Below are 14127 nucleotides of genomic sequence, written 5' to 3'. Positions count from 1 at the left end.
CACCGCTGTCAGGGGGCTGATGTATGAGGGCTGGAATGGCCAGTGCTGAAACAGCAGACCACACACACACACACACACACACACACACACAAACGTGCAAACGAAGGACCGAAGGGCTCTGAGGAGGAGACGGGCAGAAGATGCAACAAGCTTGTGACACATCTGAAAATTTTCCTCCATCTGAAGAGGAACGTGCCTCCAGACGAGCGCTCTGCCAAACACGCTGGAGATGCAGCCGATGATTTGCCCACATTGGAAGGCTCGTTTGTGCCAGCAACTCTAACGGGAATTATCGATCCAGCTTAATAGCCCACCGGCCCCACCTGGGTTGCTTTTACAAAATAAGGCTCTACAAATGCTACCATTTTATACTCGGGCCTGTGTAAACAACTACATCAGCAGAAATGAATGAGCATAGTATGGGGGGGGGGGCAACCTCAGCGCCATTAACATAAGCAAAGATCCACTGACACGCAGATGTTTGGACATGTGTCTGATTTGGAGATTAGATTTCCTCCAGCTACCTCCCCTGTGTGTGTGTGTGGGTGTGTGTGTGTGTTGTGTGTGTGTTGCTCAGAGGAGGGAAGCCAACTCCAAGGATCCGTCTGCCAGATGACCCCTTGGCAGTGTGTGCGCCACATGGCGCCCTTCCCCCTTCCTGTATCAGCTGACGAGCTGGAAAAAATCAAAACTTTTGCCTTTTGGAGCGGAGAGGGAGGATGTGGAAAGTCTGAAGCCTGGGCCATTCTATAAATCACGTCCCCCGTGCATCACGTGCACATCTTACTATTCTTCCTTTTAATTGCTGGCAGATGTATTCACCCCCCCTCCCCTCCCCTCCAGCCAACCCTTCCTCTTCTTTCTGAGGCTCACATGTTCCCAGAATACTTCCAGGAACTTCTGGGATGGTGTCCCAGCCGTGGTCTTGGTTTACTCCCCCCTCCCCCACGTCCCCCTCACCCGTCCCGCTCCGCTGGCCGGGAATCCGTCCCTGTGCTTACGAAACACTTGGCAGAAAAAAAAGAAGTGCAGTTGATGATTTCGGCTCAGTTTCCTGGGGACCCGGGCTGAGACGGCCGGAGCTCTGTCTCCTAGCTGTTACGAGGGGCTTCGCGCCGCCTCGGTTTTGTCTGTCTCTGCTTTGTCCTGCAGAGGACGGGCTCCAGAGGATCGTGCTCTGTCTGCTGCGGGAGATTGTTCTCGGAAACGAGGAACACATTACGGATGCACTGATGAAGCATCTCGCCAGTTCAAACCAGTCCTCGGCTACAGTACCGTAGGCTCGTCCGTGCACGGAATTTAAATGCCCCAAACAATGGGTCCTGTGAGCCTCTGTCACATCAACGCGTCCTCAAGCCTCCCTCCGCATCCCTCTGTCACTGGACGTTCCAAAGATGCATTGTCCCAATAATCCTTTGAGAATATATTATTATTATTATTAGCAGGGTGGATCAGTGCAGAGCTCGCTGTGTCTGGGGTCCTGGACGCCCCCCCCCCCAACCCGGCGTGGAATAAGAGCAGAGAGAAGTAGGTCAAAGTTTAATAGAGCGTCACGTCTAAACAGAAGGTTGGGTGGGGGGGGGTTAAGGAACTTTTGAATAATACCTAACAGATCAGCACGATCCCACGGTGGGTGGAGTCAGGTGGTCTCAAACCCATGAGCAGGTTAGACGCCGATTCATCGTAATAGATGGAGTTTACCCATCCCAAACTTAGAAATGGACGACCACATTTTAATTGGAATTGTGTTTATTTATTGGCATATAAATGCGCTAAGGAGCTATAATTGGTGTGGAAACTAAACTAGAAGCCTCATCTGAGAAACAGTCCAAGGTGACTCTGGCCTCGCTGACCCTTTGAGCTGTCCGTACCTCTTCAGATTAGGACGTCTGGGGATGGAGAGTGTGGGTTGAGCAGACCAGGAGGGTCTGGAATGGAGGAGTCATGTGAGGGAGCTAAGCCTTTGTTGTCACAGTGTCTACAGATGGTTTGGCACCTGGACGTGTCCAAGGCTGCGGTAGTATCAGCCGTTAGCTTTGTTAGCAGTGGAGTCGAGGTTCTTAAAGGCTGTTTAGATCACAGCGAGCTGCGGCGCGGCTCCCAGCTAAGACCAGAAGGTGCGACGCAAAGGAGATTTTCAGAGGATTCAGAGCCTGGAGAGAAACAAGCTAATGGACAATTAGCATCTCAACTTAAAGCTGAGATTAAGTATCTTTACTTCTTAATTAACAAACCCTTAAAACCAGAGGTGAACGTGCCTGATGTTTTCAGGCTATGAAATAAGTCAATATCAGCCCTAAACCAAACATTAATCAAAAATTACTCAGGCATTTTCCTGTTTGACCTGTTACATCAGTCAACCACCAGAGGGCAGTGTTCTGAGTGTCTGGTCAGAGCCAGCTGACCTTGTGTTATCAAACTGATTTGCACCTGATCAATACGTATTTAATTGCTTAATTTGATTTAATGATGTCTATATAGTTTCAAACTTTTCTTCAAATTGTTTTTTTATGTTCAACAACTGGAGATAACTGTAATATAAACCCATGTCAGTAGAATTTAAAAGATCTTCCTGACAAATTACGGCGTCTTTGTTGAGGCTGATGATCCTGAGCAGGTCCAGGAGTTTTTGATGCGCAGGGTTTGAGGCGTGCAGTAGCTGCGTGTGCTGTCAAAGATAAAACGGACGGGTCGAGGTGGAGACACACTGCTCGGGAAGCAGCAGATGCAGAGATGAACAGAAGAAACGAGGCCAGTGTCATCCCGTCTCTGACTATAGCAGGGTTGGGAGGGGATTAGCCTCACTTACATAACTCTGTCAGCCGAATCTCCACGCTTAACCAGCCCTCCTCCCCCTGTACCCCTACACCATCCCACTTGCTCCCCATCCGGGATCACAAAATTGATGGTGGCCTATTTGATTTTCCGGCGCTTTAGATCCTCTTCTCCAACCGATAATCTACCGAGAGACCATGAAGAGCGGGACCTAATGAAGATGAGGGACAAAAATGAGAAGGTAGAAGCAGAAATGTTGAGCTGTGTAAAAATCTGTCCAGAAAGGAGGAAAGGGGTTAAGAGTGGGGGTGGACGAGACTCTATTTATAGTTCATCCTTGTTGGGTTTGAGTGCCTGGACCAGCACAGCAGAGCGCAGCGTCCCTGTGTGTCTGTCCCTCAGTCTGCGCTAGCACCACACACCGATACGGGCACGAGTGCTGTGTGCACCCCGGCGGATACAAACAAAAGCGTTTGTTCTACGAGCAGGAGAAAAAAAGCGAGGCGTTAACGGCGGTGCAGCAATACTGAAATATGGTGAAATTTGCTGCTGCAGGGTTCAGCGGCTGTAAAGAGTGTTGTGAAGCAAACAAAGAGGCTTCAGTAAAAACACACAGGACGCACCAAAAGTCTCTCGTCGTCCTTTTAAAACCAAAGATGCCCTTCAATTCTTTCTTTGTTCATGCATCTCATTTGCATAACCATGTTTATTTTTAAGTGTCCCACATTCGTGCAGCAGCAAGCTCGTGCGCAGATGGATGCGTGCATGTGCTTCAGAGAGAAGCGCACGGTCCCCCGGCTCTGGGCAGATCTGTGGGCGTCCCTCCTGATTGCCCACATGACATTAAAGCACTTAAGCAACTGTGGACACACATTCACCCGGGAGAGGGAGCGGTTCCTTATGAAATAAGTACTGGAAAGAACCGTCTGTGTGGACCAAAATGCTGAGAATTACAACGAATTTGGGGAGCGACCTGGATGATTCATGGAAAAATCTCCACGTTGGATAGAACCTCGTTGGGTTCTGCTGTTTCCACCCACAACTCTGCTAACGGCGCGCTAATTCTGACGTTAATACCCCGGCAAAAGGACGTATTCAACTCACCACCACGCTGAACGTTGTGGTTTCGATTCATTCAATCGTGATAGATGTATTTAAAAGGCAACTTTCACATTCTACTCTCAGTTCTGTCAGCTGAGCTGGCATCTGCAGTCTGGAGGAGCATCATAGATGGTGAAAATCCTTCAGTTGACCGTGCGAAGCGTGACACCAGCAGGTGTGATCCGGTTTGCACGCTGGACTTACTTGCGCAGTTAAAGTGCGGCCAGATGCTAACGGGCGCTCTGGCGCGTCACTGTGAAATATGTCTGGATATCTCATCTGGCAACTGTCCACTCCTCCCCGTCACACTCTGCTGAGCTGGGAATGTGCACATCGCCGTGCACTTGAAGCCACAGATGAACGGCTAAAGACAGCAGGAATTACACGAGGGGAGTTAGCGTGAACATGGCAGAAGATGATCCGCAGGATGGCAGATAAAACCGCAGACACACCAAATAAAGAGAACAATCCGTCCGGTCTTCAGTGTCTCTTCATTTCCGTTCCCTTTCTGAAAGCTGGGGACTATTTTTTTTCCCATTCCATTTTCTGTTAGGTGGATACAGCTGTGGCTGAGCAACAGCTGCTGGGCTTTAGATGTGTCGGGGAGATGCCCCTCGTGTCAGCTCATCTAATCTGGCCACCGAGGAGGATGACTTCAGAGCTGAAATCTAAGAGGAGCAGAGGGGAGCTAGAGGGGAGAGGATCGATTAGTCGCTTAACTGCCTGTAAGTTGGCCTCGTCTGGCAGCAGCTACATTTACAATGTTGCTCTATGAAGAGGGAGTGCGTGCAAACGTCTCTAAACGTGAGACCGGAACCAAGGAAAAGTAGCATCGTGAGAACCCTGTCTCTTAAATGGAATAAACATGACAGAGCACCCTGCACTCAGGTGGCAGCGCAGCAGGTCAGTGGCATCACAAGTGTTTTAAGGTCGGACGTTTCCCAGAAATAAGCAGATAAGTAAATGAGCAACCCTGTGACTGAAATGTTCCGATCTGATTTCAGCCTTTGTTTTTTTAAATTTACGCATCAACTTCTTGGAATATCATGGAACGGCCTAGTTTATTTAGTTGGGAAACATGCCGGATTAAAATGAATCCCCAGCTATTGTCTACTTTCTCATCAGTTTCCCGGAATGTCACATCCTGATTATGGGCTGTAACCTCTGGACTGTAGGGCGCCCTCTGGCGTCCAATAGTGGAGCTGCACCAGCCCTGCTCTCATATCTGAGGAGCTAACTGGAGTTTAATCTAGCAGGTAGAACTAAGAGGACAGCGTGGGCTGCTACAGATGGTATTGTTTGCTCTTCTCTCAAGATAAACGACCCTCATTAATCACAGCCATTTGTCTTCGGTTCCGAGCCGAGAGGTCAGTGATTAAACCCTGCTCTCTGTAACGAAGCCATCTCTTTCTTGCTATCTGTGTGTGCATCTCTTTCTCTCCCTCTGTTTTCATGGCTTTGATGTCATCCAGATCCCAGTCGAGTAAAAGAAATTTAGGTAGCAAATCATGTTTAATGTATGTGTGCTTACACAATGAAAGCGGTGATGAAAAGTGGGCCAAGCATCGAATGGAGCAAATTATGGCAACAAAGCAGCTTGAATGTGTGTGTGCATGCGAGAGAGAGAGCATGAGAGAGTGTGTGAGAGAGAGTGAGATTATGATATCCTCTTTGGTTTATACCTGACTGATCTTCATTCTGTGAGACTGTGGTGTTGACTTGTCACCCCTGTTTTAAGACAGTTAAAAAATGACCTGGGAAGGAAGCTGATGCTTTATTTCTGGTCCAGCTGACGGCCGTCTGCGTGGCGTTCACTGCCAATATCTTGCTGTTAGGTCAAAGAGCCTCCATGTTATCAGCTCCATGTTAGCATTTCCCAAGAGTCACCTTCAAATTCTGCTGCTATTTCTCAGCTACATCACCAACAACTGTTCCATTAGAAGTACTGCACCAACCCCCTGATATCGCAGGGTCCCACATGCTGCCCCCCCCACACCCCCCTCCACACCCCCCTCCCTGTGAGGTAATCTATCCAGCAGTGATCTAAAGGATTAAAAAATCTCTATCTAATCTGCATCTGTGGGTTGACTGCACAACTGCACAGGCTGATGTAATTTCCTGATTAGATATGGTGCTGTGTGTGTGTGTGTGTGGTGTGTGTGTGTGTGTGTGTGTGTGTGTGTGTGTGTGTGTGTGTGTGTGTGTGTGTGTGTGTGTGTGTTCGTGTGTGTGTGTGTGTGTGTGTGTGTGTGTGTGTGTTCATGAGAGATCGTAATGGCGCAGCAGGTCATGTCTTTTTGCCCTTCCATTGGCTTCAGGAAAATTAAAAGATGTCAGGCCGACCTCAAGCTGCAAAGGTTCAGACTCATTCATCTACGTATATACACACATCACGCACGCACACATATGCAGCGCGCCTCGGCAGCTGCTGTGATGGATGGGTGGGATGTTTTATTGGGACGCTTTGGGCCTCCAAAGGGTGAATGTTGCAACCTTAAGGATGGTTATGTCCTCTCGTTCAGCTTGCTAGTTCCTCCCTTCTGCCCAGCTAATGCTGTCACGCTCCTTTAGCTCAGGAGCATCAGGCTGTTTTGCTTTGATCCATTTGCACGTCTCCTATTTGGCACTTTGAAAACAGTGCTGTTCCTCTTTCTCACTCTCTGGGCCCATCAAGGACGATACTCCACAACTAGTCTATTCATGAGAAAATAGTGAAACTGACCCCGGCACACAGGCTAAAATCAATAGCCGTATTGTATCACTTATCAAACTGCAACAAGCTGGCTGATTACCTCATCGGCTGCCTGTACGGACTTGGAAGCAAGGAGATAGAAGGATGAGATCACACGATTGATGAGTCGGGATCTGATGCCAGCTAATTCTCACAGTGCGGCTAAACCCGCAGAAGCGTTCTTATTTCGGTTCAATGTGCTCCTCTGATGCTGTTTCTCGAACCTGCTTTGCTTGATGAAATTAAGGGCCAAATTGTTTTTCTCGCAGGCAGCGAGGAGGCCGATGAGCAGCGTCCTGGGATGAGAGCTTCCTGCCGTTGCCACGTCCCCCCCAGACCTCCAGGAGGAGTCGGACGGGCAACACTCTGAGGTAAAGAAGCAAAACAGATAAAAATCTATGACCTTCAGTATGTGCTGACTCCTCTGCACCCGCCGCTCTTTTCCTTTTAACACCCCCCCCCCCCCCCCCCCCCCAGGCTGTTTTCCCACCATCTCCCCTTTCAGGCTCGGTCAGGTTGACGGTTCAGAGTGACCTGTTGGTGTCTGTCAGGTCGGCAGAATGACACCCAAAATATGTCCAAAAAACCCACTTCAACATGTTGAACAGTTGTGTGAGAGGAGGAGCGGTGGGGGGGGGATCAATACGCCAGGATATTGCTGTTGATCCAAACAATCCAGCCAGCCACGATATTTATTACTGCTTTGTTTGTATTCGAGCTTTAGCCTCCGTCTGCGTCTGCCGCTCCGGTGTCTCACAGCGCAGGATTTCGGAGACCTGTGGGCTGATAATAATGTGCGGTCAACACAGTAGCAGCTGTCTTCCTCTCTTTTTTCCACCGTCTCCATTACAGATCGGCTGCCCTCCGTCTTTCCTCTAGTGCCCCCCGAGCCTGTCGGCCCAGCTGTCCCCTTCCTTCATTTGCTGTCTCACATTGTTACCGTGTCCCGTGCAAGGTCAATAACGGATACCGACCACGTTGGAAGCTAAGAAATGACAAACGGATGTGCACGTGACCGCAGGCGTCTGGTTTTGGTTCCTTTAGTCTGGCATCAGCTTCACCTGAGCTCATTCTTGTTTTAAATGCCATTTTTGCATGAAATATGGACATAATGGAGTCAAAATTGGCAGATTCCCACATGCAAATGAGTTTAAAAATGTTAAATATATGAGGTCACCTAGCTGAGAAGCTAAAGGGATATTTATTTATTAGGTATAAAAGCTGGAAGTGAACAGGTTTGCAAGCTGTTAAACCCATCATCTCCAGCCCAAACAGCAGCAGCGCAACCTTAGCTGACTGTACCTGAGGTTTGTGTGTTGATGTATGCAGCTGAAGTTGTTAGACGAGGATGGAGAGGTTATATCAACTCACACACTCCCGCCGTCAGACACACAACAGCCTCAAAAGCTTTTCGCTGTTGTATTTTGGGCGCCCAGAGTAGCGCTGTGATAATGGCAGTAAAGTACCAAGTCAGAGATCCCAAGTGAACTTTCTCCTCCCTTGTTATAAAACCACTGAAAAGGGAACACACACACACACTCACACACACTCACAGAGTGGTTCGATGTTTTATTTTTGCAGGTCTTTGGTCATAAAGTCTGAAAAAGGGTTTTTACCTGGTGAGGTCATGGGACGAAAAGTCAGACAGGGTCACACTAAGCAATTTACCTTTAATGCACAAATATCAACCTTGTGATGCACTTTGGGTGTATTAAATGAAGGCAGATGTGACAGATGCAGCAGGGACCCGCCGCCACAGTTAAGGAGCCATGCGATGGCTGAAAGAATCCACAGACGCACACAAGGACACGCTCTTTGTTCACTCTTCTCCCGTCTCCCGTGCACAGGAAACCACGTAGGTGCACACAGACGAGCCTGGTGTTACGTAATTTACACCACCGTATTTCTGGGTGTGCTGTCAGTTTCACTAAACGGCTGCACGGTTGTGTGTAACTCTTATTTAGCCAAAGGATATGTGCTTAAAAATTAGGCCAAGGAATTCGGCTATGTGGCCTCCAGGCTATCAACCGCCCCCCCCCCCCCCAAAATTAGCGGTGAATAATGTCTGGGGCTGATGCAGGATGGTGCCACTGCAGAGAATATTTGTGTGCAGGCTAAAAAGGAGAACGTGGAGGAGAGGGCGGGCAGAGCAGAGGTGTGTCTGCATGTGTGAGAGGGAAACCGGAGGCAGGGGGGCTCACAGACAAAAGTGAGAGAGGGGTGGGAGGAGTGTGAGGAGGAGGAGGGGGGAGGCGGTGCTAAGGCAGACAGCAGGGAAGGAAAGCTGAGAAGAGGAACAGTGGAGCAAAGTGAGAAGAGACAGAGAAGAAGAAGAGAGCAGGGCTGGAAAATAAGGGGGCTTCCATTTGGGAGTCCTGGTGTTGGGAAATGAGGTCCTGCTGCAGCACAGAGGCAACCGGGGCGCTCCGGAGTGTTGTAGGGAAGAATTAGAGGGAAAAGAGGGAAAGACAAGGACAACCAGCGCTCACACAGGCTCCAGAGATTTGTGCACAGTTTTTTTTCCAAGAGAGGAGACAAGTGGAGGCAGCAGCAATGCAGGACTCAGAATGGGGTGAGTCTCTTCCATTCCCAAACTTCTGCCTTCTGTTTCCTCCATGTTTGACTCTGTTTACCTGACAACAACATTGCCAGGGGAAACTATTCACAACTTCCTGCTGGGAAGCTCATAAAGAGGGTGTCTTTTAGACAATAATGAGAAGGTGTGTAACGGAAAGAGTTGGAGACAAAAGTTGCTCGGCAAAGCGATTCACACCAACGCACCCATTTGACAGGCTGGAAATGACCCACAAAAGTGTTAAAGCACCTCTAAGAACTTCACTGAGCTCCAGCCGTTTTCCCAGATAAGAAAGGAGACTCTGGCTCTGACCGAGTCTGGATACTTTTGGTCTGTGTAAACTGGGACAAACTGGTCTGGCTGGGATTCATTCAGGTGGGATGATGCGCTTCTGTGAGGTCAGAGGCCGGGAATTTAACCCCGGCCCGGGCCAGCCTGCTCATTACTGCCTGTTGGGGCACTGATTGGAAAACGTAGCCTCTGGACGGTTGACCTGGAGGAAGAGGAAGGAGATTTGAAATCTTCACACACACACACAGCAAATGTAGGGCTTTCCCATCTCAGACAACATCAGGAAGATTCAGAGGAAGTCGGTGTGTTTATTTTGATGTCCGTCCTCCCTGGGAGACACAGGCTGCCGTCTCTCGTCCTCCTCACACACATCATTTAAGACCCCGGGCTGTTGGAGTTTTACATCTGCTTTGCTGTAGTTCGGGAATGATGCGTCAGCAACTCTGTTTATGTCGGAGCGGCGGGAACGCCCCCCCCCCGTCCGTCCGTCACGTAGCGGCTCTCTTTTTGGACGTGTCAGGTAGAGGTTTCGTTGGAGGACACGCTGGAGACAGACTGCAATTACAGAGAGTTGGCGGAGTTGGAGGCGGTGACGTCTGGGCCTGTAAACACTGTGGACGGGCAGGTGTTGAGACACACACACGAGGTGAAGGTGGGGGGGGGGGGACCGACTGAGATCAGGGGGTTACCTCATCTCTGAACAAATGAGCTAAATGTGTGTCACGAATCGCAGGTCACGTGCGTAACCTTTTCCAGTCCCACTGACTCATGCGTGTGTGTGCGTGTGTGTGTGTGGTGTCTGCATGCAATAATAAGCACGAGCAGCAGTTCCCTTTCTTTTCACTCTCTTTGTTTCACCGTGGGAGTCTGTTTCGTGGCCTCACTTCTGATCATGAGTCTGAACTCTGAACTCCACACGATATTTGCTAAAGGACGCTGATGATGATGAGGAGAGGCGGAACAACCCGGCCCAAACATCTGCAGTTTCAGCCCACATCTGCCAAAAGTTAATTATTATGAGCTGACTCTTTAATTGTATTTGTGCAGCTCCTGCACTCTGGGGTGGAAACGCATTGGCAGAACACAAATCGTACTTGATGAAGGTCTCAGTAGTCGACGAGTGGATCCTCTTTATCCTCGACTCATTAACTTTTTCAGGAATCTGCTGAGCTAAATGCCACGAATTTATGTAAAGCCCTCAGCAAGGAAGCATTGTGTGACACTGAAGGATCGGAGCTGAGAAATCAAGAGATGTGAATCCAGAATGGCCTCTGTATGCAGCTCCCACCCCCCACCCCCACACACACCTCCATTTTCTTCCAGTTTTCGGCGGCACGGACAGCGTGTCTGAATGCCTCTGCACGCTGGCTCCTTCGCCGAGTCAGATTTTTCCCCTCATGAGTGGAAGTGAATTATACATTGAGGCTGGCACAGTTAAACTCAAGCATGGCTGCTTATGTAACAGCTGCTGTGGAAATCATTTGCCCGGCTTTATTTAATAGCCGTGTGTGTGGTGTGTGTGTATGTGCGTGTGTGTGTGTGTGTGTGTGCGTGTGTGTGTGTGTGTGTGTTGCTAGGGTTTTGCAATGCGTCTTGAAGTCAGCCACGATCAGCGTTTTCACGTTAAATATGCAACACCTTTCAGATGTTGTGGCCTACCCCCATTAGCCCCCCACACACTCACACACACACACACACACACACACACACACCACACACACACTGTATGCCACATTGTCAGTCAAATTGTTGTTGCTTTCAGTGGGAGACAGCAGGCCTTTTCTGTCTGCTCTCTGTTAAAGCGAAACAATGGCTCTCTACTGCTGCCAGAGCAGCTGGGGGGGAAGGAAGGGAAGCTTAGGAGGGAAAACTTTACCCTTCTCTGCACATTTGTAACAATGAGAAGTCAGCCCAGCACGAGGCCGTGGATTTCCCCCGCTATTCCTGTGAGCACTGAGCTAAAGATGACTGAACTGATAAGACACTGTCATCAACTTTTACGCTCAATCGAGGTTGATAATGAAAGACAGATCCGGTCATCGATAGTCTCCTGCCCAGACTAATCCCCGTGTCTCTGTAGCGGCATGCTTAGTATTTCCAGTGTCTGCAGCCCTGACCACTGGCTGTCACTGGATAAGTGTCGGGGGCCTGGAAAATGTCCTGGAAAATCCAACATTTGGAACGAACGAGGAAAGTCGGCCAGATCTTCCCCTTTTCCACTGTTTCCTCCAGTACCACCTGACTGTCAACCAGCCCTCTTCAGCCCTGGCGCTCTGCACGCATATATGGGTGTAAACTGTGCTAAAATAACCCCCTAATATCCCAGCGTGAGTATCGCCACTCTCATTTACTGCTCAATAGAACAGTAAAGTATTTTAGAGCAAATCTATGCCACCTGTTCCCGACTGTTTCTCAAAATATCCCAACATCCCAAAAATAGTTCCAGGCTGCTTGTGTTTAAAATGGAGGCTGATTGACTGTTTAACCCCTCTTTTATCAGTAACCTACTGCTGTAGCTATTTTGAGTTGATTCACATGGCAATGGGACTTTTTTTTTGAGACACAGGACTTTGGTTTCAGTGCTAAAACTCTCGAAAACGTTCTGATCCAAACCCCCAATCACATCTTTGCAGAGCGCCGAGTATTCAGGACACGCAGCACAACAGACACCGTTTGATCATTTTTTAATCAGCGACGGCACATTATTTCAACTGCACGGGCGCTGTCTGCGAACGTACAGGACATCTGAATACAACTGTGCGCTGTGAATGTAAAACGCCCCATAAATGAGCCACTGATTGATGGTTTGCTCCCCCAAATGACCACAGTGTTTTCACAGAGATGTGTCGCTACTTTCATGTCATTCACTTTCAGAAGAGTGCTGGCTGCTCTCCCTGTCAACCCCCATGGGGAGTTCCACAGCCGTGTGTGTGTGTGTGTGTGTGTGTGGTGTGTGTGTGTGTGTGTGTGTGTGTGTGTGTGTGTGTGTGTGTGTGAGAGAGAGAGAGAGAGAGAGAGAGAAAACCAGCGTAGGCTTGGGTCATTCCACTTTCCAGCAGCCTCTGATGTCTGAATTGAGGCCAGATGCTTTGAGATGCTAAAGAGCCAACCTGTCCACTGTCAGCCTGTCAGACCCTCACAAAACTCCCTCACTCTCTCAGCTTATTCCCCGGCTTTCTCTTTATCCCTCGTCCAAATGGGACCCTCCACTGTGCCTCCGGACAGAAGACATCTGCAACAGCATCGAGTTGTGTTTAGAAGGGCAGACAGAAATGTAGTGCGAGCGGACTTGTTGCCAATGACACCTAAAGACCCCTCCCCCCCCCCCCCCCCACACACACACACACACTCTTTTTGTCTGTTCCATCGCCAGCGTTTGAACCAGGATACAAGAATTCAAAACTTTTCTTCTGCAGCAATGTGGACCATCTCCCTCTGCCAGAGGGAACAATAACTCTGGTTTCAGTAAAAGGAGACTCGGCATTAGGACTTAATGAGGTCTGAGTAGGTTTGCATGCGCTGTGAGCAGTGTGGGGGCAGGGGACGGGCGTCCACGCAGACACTCTCCCAGTTGGAACACAGACGTTATACCTCAGCTCCACTGGCAAAACATTAAAAGACTTGTTTTCCAGCGAAGTCTGATATCTTTCGTGCCAGTTCTTTGCCCGTTTGAAGTTTTTACGGCGGAGTTTCAGCGAGTGGCTGCGTGACGAACAAAACGGGAAAGGAGATTAGGCGTGGGCCGATTGTCTTGCTGAGTTATTGTGTGCGTGTCAGCGTGTCGCTGCCTTGCCCAAACTTGTGGATTTTCCTTTGTTGGCCGCCGTGGAGGGTTATTGTGACTCACCTAGAATGTTGACGTGCTATCCGCCTCAGGCTCTCTCAGTTTCAGGATTAATCAAAAGACAAAGTGGGATATTACCTCCGGTCAGAAGCAGCCAGACAGTCAGCAGCTTTGATGACTGTTTTTGGGGATCTGTGATGGCCGGTTAAAGAAGGATAATTCGAATAAAGTGCACGTTTGAGCCGTCGTTCCATAACGCCCCGCTCGGACGTGGCGCTTTCATACATTCCACCTGTTGCTCTCGCCTTCACGCCGGCTTTGCTTCAGTTAGTCGCGCTGTGGGATCGCCGCTGACGGAGGAGAAGATGAAAAGCAAACGGCCCAGAGCGGCGGGCGGGCGGTCGAATGAAAGAGGGATGGAGATGGAAAAGAGTGGCGGAGGTCAGCGAGGCAGCAGTGCAACAGGAAGTGAGGAAGGACGTGGGTGAAAATGGGAAGAAAGTGGGGTTGAAAGGGCAGGAAGGATTATAAATCTAATGGAAAGGGTGGAAGTTACGGATTCATCGGACCTTCTGCGTTAAGTTTCGACGTCCTGTGCCTCGCTGTTTTCTACAATTCATGCATAATGGGGACCGCTGGGGTCAAAGGTCAAGCTGGTGTCTCACAACCAGTGTGTGACGTCCTGAGTGAAAGCAGGACTGTTCAAGCACCACAGAGTTATATAGAACCTAATATTTAAGGTTCAGCTCAGATGAATTTATATATATATATAAAAAAATGTAGCTCAGTTTCAGGATTAGGATTTGCTACAGTTTTGTAGCTGGACTGTAGAGATACGGTCCAGACCTAATTCTTTCTGCCATGGTTTGT

General features: G+C 49.2%; 1 protein-coding gene across 1 annotated transcript in view; it reads left to right on the top strand.

Moving 5' to 3' along the window:
• Positions 1–14127, top strand: part of lzts2a (leucine zipper, putative tumor suppressor 2a) — a 25467-nt gene that overhangs the window by 3232 nt on the left and 8108 nt on the right. The window contains exon 2 of the mRNA XM_057046820.1: positions 6877–6978. The gene's annotated coding sequence lies outside the window, so the exon portion shown is untranslated. The remainder of the gene's footprint in view (positions 1–6876; positions 6979–14127) is intronic.

The sequence above is a fragment of the Takifugu flavidus genome, chromosome 11, assembly GCF_003711565.1.
Source record: "Takifugu flavidus isolate HTHZ2018 chromosome 11, ASM371156v2, whole genome shotgun sequence".
In the NCBI taxonomy this organism is placed as follows: domain Eukaryota; kingdom Metazoa; phylum Chordata; class Actinopteri; order Tetraodontiformes; family Tetraodontidae; genus Takifugu; species Takifugu flavidus.
Note: the sequence above shows the minus strand (reverse complement) of the source record. Positions and strands in the feature narration are given on the sequence as shown.